Source organism: Peromyscus eremicus, chromosome 2 (assembly GCF_949786415.1).
Source record: "Peromyscus eremicus chromosome 2, PerEre_H2_v1, whole genome shotgun sequence".
In the NCBI taxonomy this organism is placed as follows: Eukaryota; Metazoa; Chordata; class Mammalia; order Rodentia; family Cricetidae; genus Peromyscus; species Peromyscus eremicus.
The window spans coordinates 92949892-92968433 of record NC_081417.1 but is presented as its reverse complement, the minus strand read 5'-3'; the positions used below and the strand labels follow the sequence as shown (position 1 = coordinate 92968433).

The 18542-nt window shown below is 36.2% G+C and overlaps 1 long non-coding RNA gene across 1 annotated transcript in view; it reads left to right on the top strand.

Moving 5' to 3' along the window:
* The window catches only part of LOC131904975 (uncharacterized), a 160233-nt gene that overhangs the window by 103021 nt on the left and 38670 nt on the right, over positions 1-18542 (top strand). Inside the window, exon 3 of the long non-coding RNA XR_009377822.1 lies at positions 6009-6042. This is a non-coding gene — a long non-coding RNA (uncharacterized LOC131904975). The remainder of the gene's footprint in view (positions 1-6008; positions 6043-18542) is intronic.

The following is an 18542-nucleotide window of genomic DNA, read 5'->3' as shown; positions in this document are numbered from 1 at the left end:
ACTGGTAACAATCTTTTTCCAATTTGTAGGATACTTCTTCACACAAATGATTTTGTTCTTAGTTATGCAGATGATTTTTCATTTCATGAGGTCACATTTGTCAATATTGGTTGTTGTTCGAATCTTAGATGGTCTTTTAATTAAAAAACAGAGAGTCAGATATCAGGGTGAAAGCTGAAAGATCAGAGAAGCAGAGCAGCCAGCCACTAGCTCTTACTTCTATGAAATCCTCATTCTAGAGAGAGTGAGTTCCTGTTTCCTCATGCCTTATATACCTCTCCCTGCCCAGACATCACTTCCTGGAATTAAAGGTGTGTGTGCTTCTCAGTACTGGGATTAAAGGTTTGTCCCACCACTCACTGCCTGACCTCTATGTCTAATCTCATGGCTCACTCTGTCCTCTGATCCTAAGGAAAGTTTATTAGGGTACACAATATATCATCACAATTGGTCTTAATACTTGCCCTACCAGTGTCTTGTTCAGAAAGTTATTTCCTGTGCCTAAAAATTAAATTCTATTCCCTACTTTCCCTTCTATTGGAGTGGAGGTATCAGGCCTTAGGTTGAAGTCTTTGACCCATTTGAAATTGAGTTTTATGCAGAATGAGAGATAAATATCTAATTTTATTCTTGTGCATGTTGTTTATCAATTTGACCAGCAAATATTTGTTAACAATGCTGTCTTTTCTCCAATGTGTATTTTTTGGCCTCTTTGTCAAAAAAAAATGGTGAGTATATGAATGTGGGCTTCCTCTGTTCTATTTCAATGAAAGATATATCAGCTTTCAATATTAGAATTATGATATTTTTATTAATATAGTCCTGAAATATAACTTGAAATCTGGGATGATAATACCCAGGCAGTATTTTTATTGTTCACCATTGTTTGATTATTCTGCATCTTTTTTACCATATGAATTTTGATATTATTCTTTCAATTTCTGTCAAGAATTGTGTTGGAAGTTTTATGAGAATTGGATTGAATCTGTAGCTTCCATTTAATAGAATGTTCATTTTCACACAATTACTAATCCAGAATCATGGTCAGTCTTTCCCTCTTGTATCTTCTTGTATTTCTTTCCTCAGTGTCTTATAGGTTTCATTTTACAAGCATTTCATTTTGTTGGTTAGATTCATTCAAGATTATATTTTCTGAAGCAATTGTGATTGGGTTGTTTCCTTTATTTCTTTCTTGGTGTGTTTGTTCTTGGTAAACAAGGAGTCTACTGATTGCTATGTGTTAATTTTGTGTTGTGCTACATTGCTGAATGTGCTTGTCAATTCCAAAAATTACAGGTGGAATCTCTATGGTTTTCTATATATAGAATCATTAGCTTGGTGATTTAGTGGGACTCCTAACAGTGGAAGCTTCTGTATCTCTGACTCTTTTGCTTGCACTTGATACTCTTTTCCTCCTTTCAGGTGGCCTTGTCCAGCCTTGATATGAGGGCTTCTACCTTGTCTTACTGTTTTTATTTTGTCCTGTTTGGCTGTCAGTCTTTTGGAGGCCTGCTCCTTTATGAAGAGTAAACTCAGGAGGAATGCATCTTGAGGAGCTGGATGGGGACCTGGGAGGTGTGGAGGGAGGGAAAATTGTAGTCAGAATATATTATATGAGAGAAGAATCTATTTTCAATTAAAAAGAAGAATCATATCATTTGTAAACAAGAGTACTTTCATTTCTTTCTTTCATACTCATATCCCTTTCTCCATTTTATTGTTTTGTCCATGTGTTCAAGGACCATGTTGAAGAGGAATGGAAATAGTGGATATTCTTGAGTTATTGCTGATTTTCATGGAAACACTGCATTTCTCTCCATTTAGCATAATATTGACCATTGGCTTATCGTACATTGCCTCTATTATGTTGAGGTGTACTCTCATGTTCCTAGATTTTCCAGGACTTTTACTACTAAGGGATATTGAAGTTTGTCAAAGACCTTTGATGTTCTGTTGAGATACTTGTGTCATTTCTGTAACTGAACATACTTCTGCAGTGGATTTCATTGATTGCTTTATGTATGTTGAATTTTCCCTGCATTTGTGAGGTGAAGCTGATGTAATTGTGGAGGGTGATCTTTCATATGCTATTGAACAGTACTGAGAATTCTTAGCAAATATTTTATTGCAAATATTTTGTTGAGATTTTTTTTTTTGTCTGTGTTCATGAGGGGGATTGGCCGATAATTCACCTTTTTCATCAGGTTTGGGTATCAGTGTAATCTTGGATTCATAAAAAGAAATTGGAGCAGCTTGTTTCTCTTCATTTTACAGGTAATTTTGAAAAGTCCTGGTACTACTTCTTCCTTGAAGGTCTGGTAGAATTTGTGTTGAATACATCTGGCCCTGAGGCTTTTTTCATTTTGGGAGATTTTTTAATTACTACTGCTGTCTTAGTGGTTGTTGTGGCTCTGCTTAAATTATTTATTTCATCTTCCTTTAATGTTGGTAGGTCATATGCTTTCAGAAATTCATTCATTTCTTCTAGATTTTCCAGTTTAGTGGAGTATAAAATTTAAAATGTGTCCTCATAACTCCAAATTTCCTCAATATCTATTGTGATGTCTTTTTTCAACTCTGATTTTATTAATTTGGATACTCTCTCTTTTTCTGTTGCTTAATTTAGCTAAAAATTTGCCAGTCTTGTTAATCTTTTCAAAGAAACAGCTCTTAACTCTTTCTGTTGTTTTTCTTTAGTTCCTGTTTAATTAATTTCAGCCCTGACGTTTTCAGGTCTTCCTGTCTGCCATGTTTGTGTGTTGTTTACTCTTTTTTTCCAAGACCTTCAATTGTAACATACAGTAATTAATATGAGAGCTCTCTAGGGTTTTTGTTTTTTATTTGTTTTTTTTTTTTTGTGTGTGTGTGTGGGGGTGATGTTCGAGACAGGGTGCCTGTCCTGGATCAGGCTCTGTAGAGGGGCCTGGCCTTGAACTCACAGAAATCTGCCTGGCTCTGCCTCCTGAGTGCTGGGATTAAAGGCGTGCACCACAGCCTCCCGGCTGCTCTCTAGAGATTTTATGTAGGCACTTAGTGTTGTGGACTTTGCTCTGAGGGATGCTTTCATTCCTATAGATTTTGGTACACTGTGTTTTCATTTCCATTCAGTTCTGGAAAGTTTTTTCTTTCTTTCTTGATTTCTTCCTGATTTTAATTCAGTAGTATACTTTTAATCTCCATGAGTTTTTGTATTTTCTGTATTTTCCATTGCTGTTGATATAGAGATTGATTCCAGGATTGTCAGTTAGAGTACTGGATTGTATTTTAGTTTTCCTATATTCATTCAGACTTGTTTTATATCTTCATATGTGGTCAATATTAGAGAAATTTCCATGAGCTCCTAGAAGTATGTATATTCTTTAGTTGTTTGGATGGAATGTTCTGTAGATGTCTGTTGGATTCATTTGGTTTATGATGTCACTTAACATCAATGTTTCCTTGTTAAGTTTTTGTTCAGATATCTTGTCAATTGATCAGAGCAGGAAAACGAAATCACTCACTATCACTATCTTGGGTTTGATCTACAGTTTTTTTCCCTTTTAGATCCAATAATATTTCTTATATGAAATTGAGTGCACTTGTGTTTGGTGTGCATATTCTAGAATTGCAATATTCTCTTGGTGGGTTGTTCCTTCGATGAGTATGAAATGACTCTCCCTATCTCATCTCACTAGTTTTATGAGCCATTACTAGTTTTTGCCTTGAAGTTTCAAGATGGAACCTGTTGTTCCCATTGCCACTTTTCTATATTTCCTACAGAGTACCACTTTCTATTTATAAGACAAGCACAAATGACATATACCTATCATTTAAAACATTCCAGTGGTTCTTCAAGACCCTTTGGCTATATGCAAACTTTATAGCAATGATCTTCCATCAGTCTGTATTCTGTTTCCACATACCTCCCAGTTTTATAATTATCACTCTTTTCTATGTACTAGATACTAATAACATTTTGGTTTTATTTCTGTTGCTTACATGTGAACTTCTGTCTTGCAAAGCTGGCTTGCTCTGTATCATTCTGATCTGGTTACTGATTGCCCAATTTAAGCATTTGTCTGCTGAGCCAAATTCCTGTTTCAGTAATTGAAATTATCTCCTTCTCTTTGTTTAAAATTATCTCACTCTCTTGTGTTCAGCTGAATATGCAGCTTCTTTCCCTGTCTTCTCCACACCATAGCATAGGAAGTAGGAGACATACATATGGTTATAACCTTCTCTGAAATCTCTAGAATAGCACAGGAGAGATGGCTAGTTGTCATTCACTTCTTAAATAAAGCAAAATATTTGCTCAACAAATGATAAAAAGAAGTCTTGAAAAATTATCTCTTATTCATTTTAACTCATAATATTATACTATTGTTGCTTAATTCAATTTATTTCATGATTAAGGATTTTTTAGTAATGTAAGGTAGATATGAAAGTGATTGGAGATATATAGATTAACTATCATGATTCTCAAAATCTAAGGTAAAGAGAATAAAAGAAAGAAGAAAATGGATAAAAGTTCAAAGCTCTTCAAATTCTTGAGGCATAAGGTACCCAGAATGCTAGCTGAAAATCTAGACAAACTCATTTATTCCTAATCAAGAGTCAGGTGAATTCTTTGAATTGAGATTTTCATCTTTCCCTGTTTGAATCAATATAGGACCTTATAAAGTTATGGAATAGCTGTGCATGCTGTGACAGCATTTGGCGGAGAACATTTGAGACTAACTCATTCAGCAATGGGACTGTGAGAACTAAATTTGACTGGTTGTGACAGGAGAAAATATCCATAGAACATAACATGATGAAGAGAAAGGGTGTAGCAGAATTTTTGTCTCTGCTACTTATAGTGAGTTCTTTCACACTGGAGTTGTTAATATAACTCCAGCTAAAGATCATATGATACTATTTTCTGGTATTGTAGGTACCTATACACATGTGGAACACACACACACACACACACACACACACACACAAATACACCTTCAAAGGCTTAAGTGTCACATTATTACACATGACCTCAACTCATATTGGGGTGACTCCATTCACATACTCCTCATGACATATCTAGAACCCCAGAGTTGTAACTCAGCAGGTACCTCAAGGCATCTCCTATTTAAGAAGCATACTAGGAAATTTCTGATTTTCAAAGATGAACATGTTCAAGACATGAATACCCATGTCTACAACACAAGATACGATCAAATTAGTAAAGTGAAAGTACAAAGTATGGACAAAACACTTTGAAAGTAGAGTAATTTCTTCTCTAGCTATCAAGATGAGCTTCACCATGAAGACATCATTTAATTTGTCCCTGTAGGATGGGTGAATGCATAAGAAGTGAACTAAAATACTGTGAAAGAAAAAAGGAGGGAAGTAACAGTGAGATAGAAAAAAAGGAAAGGAAAAAAGGAAAGAAAGTAGATGAGTGATAGGAGAGAGGGAGGAAGGACAAAGAAAAGAAGGAACAAAAGAAGAAAGGAAGGGCAAAGGAAAGATAAAAGGAAGGAAGGACAGAAGTTTTAAGAAACTGTGTAGTGGAAAATAGTGGGAGATAGATTCTAAAGAGACAATCTTATAAAATTAGAGTATATGTATGTGACTGAAGACCCTGAACACTCTGTCGTTTACTTTGCCATCATTTGTGAGGATCATAGCTTATAAAAGCAATGTATATGACATCAGAGCTGTGTATTAAGGTATTTCAAGACTGTGTTCACGCATTGGCCAATACTGTTATATAAGCATCTCTGTGGTTGTGCTTACCTTTTAATCATATGTGTCATAAAAATTTCTTCATAATATACATGCACCTGATATGTTTCTGAAAATAATTTTGAAAACAATGGGTTAAATATTTTGATTCTAAAATGGTGATGATAGAATACATAAATAAGATCAAACCAGCTATTTCTTCACTTGTTTAATTTTGTTCTTATAGATTAGCAAAATGGATTTTAAACAATTACATTTTTATAGTATTCATGATCACAGTATATGAATTTTTTTGGTTTTTTCAGATGATGGTGCCTGTCCACTAACTGAACAACTGAGGTGAGTGCCTCCTTCTGCTTCTCCTCCCACCTTGTTCTGCTTCCTCCTTCTCTTCCTCTCTTTCTTCTCCTCCTCTGACAGGTGTGAAATGCTTTTTCTTCTAAGATTTAAATAACTTTATTTGTTTGTATGAATTGAGGCTATGCTATTAAATGATTTTTCCTGCAAGAAACCCACAAAGCATTCTACAGTACTATGTTTTGTCTTTTTTCCCCTTCCACTTAAAAATAAGACTTGGCAAAGTTGGAAAACAAGATTGCCAACAAAGATTGTTGTTTTCAGAGAAATTTTCATTCACTGAAGCTATATAAAATCTTTCAATTAGAGAACTAATGTATCTCATGAGAAACTATCAGAATATTTTGTAGTGTGTGTATCAATAGCAAAATACCCAACACTTAGTAGCACAATCTCTACTAATCTATAAGACATAAAGAAAAAAATCTTATATACCTTGACTTATTTACTTCTTAATTTAGATAATTAGTTATCAAACATTAATATTAGAGTCATAATTTGTATCAACTTAATTCATCTCAGTGGAGCTGCTCTTTTTGTCTGTGACATTGTGGAATCATGGCATCACTATACTTCTATACATCATTGAACTTGCATTGAGAATTCTCTTCACACTACTGGACTTAAAAGAAGAGTTTATATTAGATGGTTAGTCTTTCCTGCCTTGAGTTTACCAGTTTAGAACAGATTAAGAAAGTGGGGTTTCCAGAGCTCCACCTGGGTCTCGGCTGTGGATCTCTGCATCCCCTTCCATCAGATACTGGATGAGAGTTCTATCATTACAGCCAGGGTGTTCGGCCATCTGAACACTAGAGCAGGTCAGCTCAGGCACTCTCTCAACTATTGCCAGTAGTCTACAGTGGAGGTATCTTTGTGCCTTGGAGGAGGTGGGAATGGGGGTTGGATTGGGAGGGGGAGGGCTAGAGGGTGGGAGGAGGGAGGACAGGGGAATCCGTGGCTGATATGTGAAATTAAGTTAATTATAAAATAAAAACATTTTTAAAAAAGTAAAGTGACAAACTAAAAAACAAAAAACAAGAAAGAGGGGTTAAATTTTCTCTTAACCAGTGCAATACATAGAAAAAAATTAGTGGGAATCTGTTATATAGGCTTTCCCTTTCCTCATCCTAAATTGCTTTATATAAAATGAATGGCCAGAATAGAAGCAGGGTAGAAAGAAAATAAGATGAAGAAAAAGTCTGTGTATATGTTGGGTTAGAAAAAGGAATAAAGGTCAACTATACATGACACATGGTTTAGAAAACAGTAGATATGGAAAATGATTTATTATATTAGAGTAACTCAATAATAATAAGCATAAGAATCACCTAAATTAACTTTCTAAATGTCAGTTCTGGTAAGGTGGATCTAACACTGAGCCCAAATATCAGTTAATTCTTAAATGATGCCAAAGCCACTGGTCTAATGAGCACACTAAAAAGTGCCACATCCAATAACTCTCTCCTTTGCCTCCTCTATTTATTAAGAACACTAATTTTCACATATTTCACTTGGATTCATTACTTGATTTTTTAAAATATATTTTATGTGTTCTTTCTTCATTATGAGAGGAACTATATTAGACTAGAGTAAACCACCCAGTTTTGGTTAAGCTACACAGGAAAAGACCTGAGTATGAACCAGCTCTGTCATAACAACTTTCGCTCTCATTTCTACTTAATCCAGGGTAAACTTAAGGATTCTAAAAAGTCAACTTCATTGAGTGCAGTGATATTAGAGGGAGTGAAATATAAGATAGGATTTAAACATATGTTCATACTTCAACCTATTTACAGGTGTTCACATCATTGTACTGCAATAGACAAATTATAGAAGGTAAAAGTAGTGCTCACAGGGAGTCTATGATCTTAACCAAGCAGACATTATTATCATTGCTATGCTTTAGAATATACTTGACTTTTCCCCTAAAATACAACACAGTTCTTTTCGTTTTGCATAGAATTGCTAATGGACAAGGATGTAGTTTGATTGTTCAGCATCTTCAGATATCAAAGGGGAAAACACAAACAAATAAATAGTATTCTAGTAAATAGATTTACTTTCTGTGTGGTGATGGATATTAAGAACATCTGGAATGCTCTAGCCTATAAGTAGTCTTGTATCAGTGTTGGCATTGGTACTGGTAGTTGTGGAAGCTGTCATAATGGGAGTAATGACTGTGACAATGTAATTAATATAACTACTATCATTCATCAACTGCTACTCTGACTCAACCACCGTGCTAAATTCTTCACATTGATTCTTTTACTTAGTTCATTCCATGGGCTATGATATACTACAATTATTTCTCAGACTGTCAAAATGGAAATGAGATAAATAAACAATTCACCAGAGTCCATATCAAGAGCATAACAGAGCATGCAATAGATCCAAGTTGTATCAATCAGTATTATACAGTGCACTAACCCAAACACCCATGTGCTGTTATCAGTATCACAACAACATGATCTGACATCATTATTCTTGTGATTCTGAGAACAGCACATTTTAATGAGCAAATACTCTATTTCATCAGATGTTGGTGGGTCCCTCATAAGTTCACATTAAATCCCTGCAGATAACACTTTGCTGTATGTGTCCTTGCTTCCTACATGGTAGGACATATTCCAGAGGCATTTCAAGTGATATATCTTTCTAGAAGAATTGCCTGGCTATCATATAGTACACAAGTCACTTCCATGAGTGTCCTAAAGAACAAGCCTAATGCAAGTGTCCCTCCTTTTGTCATATTAAGTGACAGAGTTGAGCTAAGAATCAATGCAGAGAGAGACTATACAAGAGCAAGACTACCTGGGACATGATTCAAATTCTGACACTAGGTCCATTGACTCTGATCTCTTACAGTACATGGTCAGCCTTCTATAACTGTGGAAGCTGCACTAGAGGACTATTGTTTGGGTGAAACTAGTTAAGAAAAGACAGATTGTATCTTCCCTGGAGGAATTCAGGATTTTTCTTTGTCATTATACCCTAGACAATCCAGTAGAACAAACCACTTCATGTTATTGACACTGGTAGGCATTGTAAATCATATACAGGATGATTTGTGCAAATACTCTGCATTTCATTTAAATGACTTGAGTGTCTGTAGGTTTTGGTTTCCACAGGTGGTCTTAAAATCAGGCCCCTGCAGATAGCCTAGGACTGTAGTCGTTTTTATTACAATAGTGCATTTGCTCCCTGGGGAATTTAAAGCAGAGACTGAAAAATAATGCAGAGACAGGCATTGGGTACATGCCTTGAATCATTCCAGCATTCTATAGGCAGAGTACCTCTTTGGGAGGGGGGAATATCTCTGTAAATCTGAAGCCAGCCTGTCCTACCTGGTGAGTTACAGGACAGCCAGGATATGTAGAGAATCCCTGTCTCAAAGCTAAACAAAAAACAGAATACAGGGTATTGCTGAGACCACAGATAGTTTGACCTATGCGTATGCCAATAGCATTGGGCCATCTCATACCCAAGATGAAATACATTATAGAAAACTCAATATTGAGAGGGACAACGAAGCCTAGATTTAAAGAATCCAGAGGCATTGAAAGGATTCCTTTATAGTTTGGTTACATATCTTTCTGGAGTCAAAGCAAAGATGCCAGGCTGGAGATTTACCAACTGGTTTTCTATCCATGCCTAATTCAGGAACTTCTTCCTGCACACATTTACTCACAAGTAGGGAAAAGAAAAGCCAGTGATTTTGTGCTTTTGTTGTCGCATCATGTCTCAACGTAATCCTCAGAGACTGTGCAAAAGACATAGAGAGAAGTCCTTTTCTGGAAGATCCAGAAGACAAGAGACAGCGATGTTACTTATAGCCCATCTGAAATGTGGAGCCCCTGTACAAGGTGGTAAATTATTTCACAACTAAAGCAGCCCATATCCCAGTTATCCTGCCCATACGGGGTAACTAGAGAACAACATCCCACTTACCTAGAGCTCTGTCTCTATGAGCAGGTCACTCAGTTTACTGCACCTTGTTCAGAGAGCCAAGGAGAATCTTGATTGTCCAGAAAGACCACAAAGAAATACAGTTCTGCCTCACTGCTTCTCAAGGCATTTCCCAGCTTCTCCACAGAGAACATCTGTCTTCAGGACTATAAATCTGGTATTTTCCCAGCTCTACAGTTTCTCTATTGCTTACAAGTGGCAGGGATCAACAGCCTACTCCCATCATTTAGGGACTAACAATGTGGAAAATTGAGTGAACTCAGTATTATTGCCACTGAAGGCTTCTCCCTGTGAACCAGAGTCATTTTCAAAATTTGAAGCAAATTCCAAATAAGAAGGGAGAAAGCAACATATCGTATGCGTAAAAAAACCATAATCTTGCTTTCTTAGCAGAGAATGGAAGTGAAACAGAGTTCTCCTGTTATAAGTAGAAAGAAGATGCATTTCCTGTGTTGATCCAATGAGTTCTGTTTTATGAGTCAAGAAAAATTTCATCCATAAATGGAAGAGAACTGACATCATAGTACATCAAGCAGGCATTTCTAAGTTGCACCAACAAAATAATTGGGCACCTGTGTAAATGCAGAATCACAAAGACAGAATTCAAATTTTGTGTTGCAAAACAGATAATTGTACAATCAAATAGGTACTTTGATTAAAAACATTGTATATGTAAATTTTTCATTTGCTGGAGTACTCATATTTTGGCATGTGCATACATAATTGGAGATTTCTAATTAAGGTTCTCTAATGGCAGAAATAGACTGATACAGTGGATTTCATGTTTTACCTATTAGCCAAAAATTGTAGACTACTTTATTTTCAATAATCACATTGCTGTCATTTCAAAGATGACTTTGCTCCTTTTATAGATATTATTTAAAATCAGAATACTTTTTAGCCTCTCTTTTGAAACCTAGTTATGTGAATCAATTACAAACTATTATGACATAGCATATGTTGAATTGCCTTTAATTTGGACATTCATTCCAAATAGTAAGTCAAATAAACTGGTAGTATGTATAGAGTATGCTTGTCAGCCCTCTGTCTAGCCATTATTTTCAGGAACATTTTAACAATTCTAAAGTAAATCAATTTGTTGCACTTAAAATGTTCTATTTGCCATCAAGACAACTATGAATGGCATTTCAAAGAAAGACCATCGAGTTGTCAAGATATTTTGATAAATTCCACCCTTCAATCCATATGCTTCCTCACAAACCTCATTGTCAATAACACTTCCATTGGCTTACTATGTGCAAGTAACAGCCACAGGTAAACAGCTTGTGGGTAGTTACTGTGTTATGAATGAGGAGACTGAAACAAATTGCATGATTCTTTCACACTCACACAGCTGCTGTTTTCCAATCCTGGGAAGTTCAGAACTTGAAAGGCCTATATTTGAGTAGCTTCCATGATTTCCTGCAATGCTGAGATGAGAACCATCCATGCAGAATTACCTCCTCTTTCTTTTCTCTTTAAACTGTCATAACACAAAGTAATACTCATTTATTGAACTAATGAACCCTAAACATATCACCCCTATCCTCTGACTCAGCTGCTTAGCTTCCAACTCCCCTATGAGAACTATAGGATCTCAGAAAGCTGGTTATATAGCACAGCACAGCAGGAGGGCAGAATCTCCATTAACCAGGCATGATTCACGTACAGTTTGGACTTGTTCTCTGTGTCCCCTGATAACTAAAGGCAAAAGTAGAATTCTTTATTCCAGTTCACATCATCTTTGCTCCAACCCTATAACCAATGGCTGTTTGGTCTCCAGATGCCAGCTCTAATTTGATCATTTTGCCTCCAAATGACCTGGGTATCTTCCTTCCTACTCATTTTTTACTCGAGGTTTTAAAGTATTCTGGCCTTCCCATGCTCCCAGAAACCCTGAGAATTTGAGGACCTCCATGTCTGCTTTCTCTATCTCCACAGATTTCCTGCAAATCAACAGTCTTCTCTTAGCAACGCTCAAGGCACTGCTCAGGGTCACCCTGGCACAATGACTTTACCACCATGTCTCTCCTTCACCCTTAATGCTGTTAGAGCTACGAGTTTCCTCTTTTCTTTTCCTTTGAGCTCTTACCAACCAAACCTCTGTGAAATCTGTTTATGTTTTCAACTCTTTTTACTAAAAGCAAAAAAGCTAAAAGTGGCATCTTAGTCTTGAATATTTCCTACAGTGTTCCCAGATCCTGCCTGGCACAAAGTAAAAGCATGTTAACTACTGGCTACATGAATAAATAAAGAATCAAAGGATAGAAGCAAGTAAATAAACACTGTAGGTTTGATATCCAAGGATGTATTTCTTAGCTGTTGCTAGAATGAATGACTACATGCTAAGTATGGCACTAAGTGGTTTTATTCACAGTATAATAATACAGATAAGAATGCATATGTCTGCTAATGACAGCTACATGTCACTGTATACAAGCCAAGCCAAGGGAGGTAGAAGTGAAAGTGAATGCTATTAAAAATAAATTATCAGAAAATATAATGTTCATTTTCAGCATCACAGTAAAAATGTAAAGGCTATCTACATCGCATTGTATGACTATATGTTGTTCTGATTTTATACATCTTAGAAATATTAATTTTCCTGAAAAACATTATATAATGAAAATGCCATCATTTTATCCACTTCATATATAATAAAGCTGAGGCAATCAATATTTAAATTACTTGCTTAATGCCACAGAGAATCCCATAGACTCCCATTGTAAGCTGAATACACAAACACACACAGGCACACACAGACTCACACACAGGAGTATATGCACTTTCTTGACCTTTTTTTTCTGAAATAGAGGTAACAATATTAAATCTTTTTACTCTATGTCAGAAAGCCATTTTTAATTTACTATTTCTGATATATTATTTTGGAAAAAACATATTAGTAAACGTGTATGGTCTATGTGAGGATTGATCTACTTTGGGTTTTGGGATGTGTAAGTTTATTAATCATGTAGGAGCAAAGGCTAAAGAACAAATAGCAAGTAGCAGATAGATCAATACCATCAGTAGATTGTGCTTGCATCATTGAGTAGGAAAGACTGAGGAAGCCCTGCTGAAGCAGATATTCTGCTGTTCTGACTGAGAGATTTCCAGGCAGAGCAGAGTGGATTCTCCACAAATGGACTTAGCATTTCTCATCTCCACTATAGACATTTGTCTACTGCGGGATAAACAATAATAACCTCTACTGGAAATAGTTCACTTTCAAGTTATTCTCCAGGGAGTGAGATTTTAACATACTTATCTGTTTGAGATTCTTTACTTCCCTGTAAAAGGACAATGGGCAGCCTACCCCAGGACAGGGAATTTTTGGATGGTACTTGAAATAAACCTGCTTTGGACTGAGGCTGGAGTGGGACAGGGTGACTGTCTCATGTTTTCAGACTGTATCCTCAATGAGCACAAATAGCACATGGAAATTTAGCAATACAATTTGTATTACACTGTGTCATATACTTCACTTGGACTAATACCAATACAAATTATTTATTTTAAAACCCATGGCAATTTTTCACCAGCTATCTTTAAAGATTTCCAATCAGCATGCATTTTTTAAAAATTTATACTTCCTGATAAACTTGCATTAGGGCAAGTACATGGTTGAGGGCAGCCTTCCCCTTGGTGCCTGGCTGATACTTGAGCTGAAGATGTGTCTGATATCCCAGTACATTGTTAGCATATTTTATAGAGAGAAGGATTACTAACAATAGCTTGAACTTTTGCTCTCAAAAGTGCCCAGCACAGACAATACATTTTATATTCATTTATTTAAAGCAGATATTTACAAAAAGGCTGAAAGGGGAATAGCAGAAGGGCATTTCAGCCAAGGATGCTATGTCCACTGAAGCCACTCCAAAAAAAAAAAATAAATAAATAAAGGTGAAAGAAACACATTTTCTTTTTGCTTTAAAATGAAAAAAAAACTTCCATACCCTATGTATAAAGGAGTCAAAGATTAAGTGCCCTCATAATTTTACTTTAATTTCAAAATGAGCCAATTAATTAAAATCCAGTGGGGGGAATAACATATGCTCAGCAATGTGAGTGTGACAGGAGTCCTACACTGTGCTTTCTAGAAACTCCCTTAACAAGTCTTAAGGACCATCTTGAGTTGCTAAGTTAATTAATTAGTCCTTGCTAGGAAAAAATGGCAGATACTTCTCCAGTTCTGGGATCTCACGTGAGTACACAGACTGAAAGCCTGAGGTATCATAGCTCACACTGTGGTCCATTTCAGCTGTGTTCCATTGAAGTGTATGTATTTAAATTTCTTTAAATATTAGTCTTTGCTGACCATGGTGGCACTTTTAGAGGAGAAACCAAAATCATAGCCGTTTGATCATAAGAAGGTTTTTCCTGCCTCCTGGTCTTGGCCAGGCACACAGACACAGTGGTCTATGCCTTTCTCCAGCCAAGCTATTTTGGACAGAAGTTTCTTAAAGACTCAGATCTACAAATTTGACACAAATGGTTGCTTCTTTTCTCTATCACATGAAGGAAATCTTCTCTACCATGCTGTACTCAGGAGGCTAAGGTAGTCCTTGATTTTTCTTAATTTTCAAATGGATAAAGCCAACTGTCTAGGAATTCAGATATCCAAAAACCTGCTTCTGACTTTTTTTTTCCATTTTTCATTTAAAGGTCCTAACTAGAAAATTAACACAGGAACACTTACCACAATATTGGCATGGTTTTATTTACACACAATACTTTCAACTTTTAGAAAATTGATGTTTTCATTTTTCCTAATAATTTACTGTCTTCCATCCATCTCCTTAGTTTTATGCTCCCATGAAGAACATCTTGATATATTGGGGAACAGTTTCTTAGAGATCATAATCAATTCTGAAAATCTTACCATTGTACTCTTGCAGCCTCCAGTGGGTCTGTAATAGTCAGCACTCCTTTTTCCGGGGAAAAAATCTCATTCTTCATTCTGTTTTCTCTACTAAAACATGTTGCTAGATGTTCTAGAGAGGTTACAAAACCTCCTGCTAGTGACAGAGCTCTTGGGCTCCATGTGAGGCATAGGGATTTGCTGTCCCAGGGATGTATTATCCACGTTGTGTCTGTGTCCACTGGTGCTTGCCCTGTGTCTTCATCTCTGTACCAGTTGCTCACAGATAAAGAAAGGAAGTCTAGAAGGCACCACTGCTTTGCAAACACACATTGGAAGTTATCACTATAACCAAGCATACATTCCATCTAAGCTCAAGACAGATAGGTGTGGGCAAATTTTGTTTTGTTTCTCACTTGGAAGTCCTAACTTCTATCTGAGATGATTATTTTATTCTAAGGCAAGGAGAACACAAAGCTCAAAGCACCCTTTTAAGAAGATCAAGCATATATATGCAGAGACCACTGAGATGGTTAGGGTAGCTTCCTGCTACAGCCAATGTTTAAATGTTTAGAGAGTAAGGAACTGCATTATATGCATGCTCCAGCAGTGTCTCTACCTTTGCCTTTCATGATTCTCACGTGCATTCACTTTAAGTTGAAATGGAAAATAAAAGTGTTTTCCACTTCAAAGTTAAGAATATTAAATGAACTAATGTATACAATATATACAAAAGGTGAGTGCTTCAGGGGGTGCCATCTCCCTCCCCTTTTCCTGCATTCTCTATGACAAAGACCATTCTGGGTTGCACATCTGTATATACAGTCATATTATGGTAGCTAGAAGGCCAGCAGGATGAAATATTTTGATGTTAAAGGTACCAGTGACCTTCCTTCACAGGCTTTCCTGAAACTCTATGTCAAAGATTTGGCATGCTATGTTGATCTTCAAGGATGGCACTACTAGTGTTCTAAGCTGCTTCTAAGGCATTACATGGTTTTCTCTTTCATCATTTCTCTCACTTTTCTCTATTTTATCTTATCTGGGACCATGAAGGCTCTTCACCAAAGAGAGGTGAAAATGTCATCCTGGGAGAGACTAGCATGGAGGTTTGGCTGGAACCTCTCATTCTTTACAATGCCTGAATACAAGCAAAAGTGTCCAACGATGGTGTTCAAACAGAGAACATTTGTTAAGGTCATCCTCTTTCCAGGGTATATTATGCCTACATTGTGACATTGTGTTGCTCAACCTATAAAATAGACGCAGACAACACAATAGGTATTTTCTAGCTAACACAAGAGAAAAATCATGAAGATTTCACAGTTTGAAATACCACATATGGAAAATTGTGTGATTATTTTTTTCTTATAAATCAAGACATTGTGGGAAGCTCTATGGACAACTGTGTTTGTTTTTCTTTTGCTTAGTTTTTGCAGAGCTGGGGATAAACTTGGGATCATTCACATACTAGGCAAGTCATCTACCAGTGAGCCCCATTCCCAGCTTTAAACAGCTTCAGAAACTAAGTGAGAGATGCAGGATTATTGCAGAGACATTTTTGCATTTTAGTGTCTTCTTCAATCTGGCTGTTTCCAAGCTGTCAAAATGAAACATCATTATTAAAAAATCTGACTGAATATATTGAAGCATGAAAAAGATATCACAATGGCAGGTCCCAGTGGCTCTAGTCAGTCATGAAGGTTTCATTTACTGTATGGGGTTGGCAACCGTCAGCACCTGAACATGACAAGAAATAGTAATAAGTATTGTTTATAAAAAGCAACCAATTAAAAAATGTCAAGGAATCTACTTATTTACATACTAGAGAGGAAAATTGTTAGAAATGTTATCATAAGTTCCCAAATCCTACAAGCAATGTATTTTGTAAGGTAAATGGAAATGCAGTAGAATTTGACTGCAGATTCAATGAATATACAAATGATGTGGCCAAGTTGAATGAAGCCCTCAGATTGGGCTGTTCACCTGGATTTTATTCAAGCATCGCCTTCCAGCATAAAAATTTTCAAACCCCAGGTAAACTGGTCAAAGAATCCTGTGATAAGCTGAATTTAAATTTAAAAAAATCCAGATAATTCCAGGCCCAATCAGAGTAGCTTATTCTTGTAGATGCCAATGAATGTAACTGGTCAGTATAAAAATAAGAGACTTTGATCAAAAATGGCAAGTCTATGTTACACCCTCCCCTCAAGAGTCATTGATCTGTGCAGAAGAAGGGGTGACTGTAAGATGGAAAGATTGTAAGAGACAGAGGTCATGGTTAGATTCAAGGAAACAGGGTTTGTAAAAGGCACAAGGTGAATGCACATACAAACTCACAGAGATTGTGACAGCATGCGTAAGACCTGCACAAGTTCAAGCCAGACAAAATTTCAAGATCTCAGGGGAGAAGTAGCACAAAGTCTCACTACTCACTAATGAGCCCTTGTCATTTGACTCCTACTGGGAGAAGGAAAATCAATTTCCTTTAATGGTGTGACCCCTCGTATATCTACCACACTCCATGTCAATCCCAATGTGCAAGATTAATCAGCTAATATACTCTAGATGTGGAGGTTTTGAGGGAGAGAAGAGTCAGTCAGAATATGATGCTAGGTGAATGGGGTAGGAAATTGTGCCGGAGTTGGGATAGAGGGTGAATATGATCACAATATATTGTATGAAATTCTCAAACGATTGTGAAAAATCATTATCAAAAACCTAACCTAACCTAAATTTATTTGACAACTTATTTATATCTTTAAAGACACATAAAATGTAAATGTATGCATATTGCATACCAATGAATTATCTTGGGAAAGTAAAATAGTGAAATAAGTGAAGTTTTTTGTTTTTGTTTCTTTTCTTTTTTTCCTTTTTGGGGAAAATAAATCCTCCTGTGAATGAAATGTGTAGAGTATATCAAATGTGTTCATATCCACCACAGTCTGAAGTCAAGTTGTCTGGTAGGCTACTGCATTTGTTTGCCAAGTATAACCAGGCATAGATTTATTAAACTTTTGTATATGACCAAAGCTTTCCGATTAATTCTGACTCAATATGAAGAAAGGGTTGATATTATACTGGGACAAGTATTTAATTATTGTTGCAGAAATAAAACACAAAGTGTTCTCTTCCTTTTAGAACAATGACTGCTATGGTTCATGGCAGTTGGTCTTGCATGTTTCTTGGTGGATGTAGTGAACTGACACCTTGGCTGCTTGACTGTGGAGACTTGGAATTAAATGCTACTGCAGAGTACAAGCATGTTCTCACTAATAAATATAAGTAAAGTAATTCTTCAAATTTTGCAATCACCTCTTAATAAAAAAAATAGTGCAGCCAAGTGTATAAAACATGCTAATATCTGATTGAAAATACTTTTCCTGGCCCAATTAGTTCACATTACTTATATACTCATCAAAATTTTAAGAAATGTGCAAACATGGTAAAGGGTGATAAGAAGTGAGTCTTGATTGTTCTGAAATAGGCTTGTTGAAGTAGGCAGTGCCATTTCAAAGCACTTTATTCAAGTTTACCCTCCATTGCCAAAGCCATATTAAATCAAGCTTTGTTAAATATAGATTTTGTAAATAAATCTATTGTTTCTGGCAGGAGTCAGTTGTTAATATCATCTAGCAACTTTCAGTGGTCTATC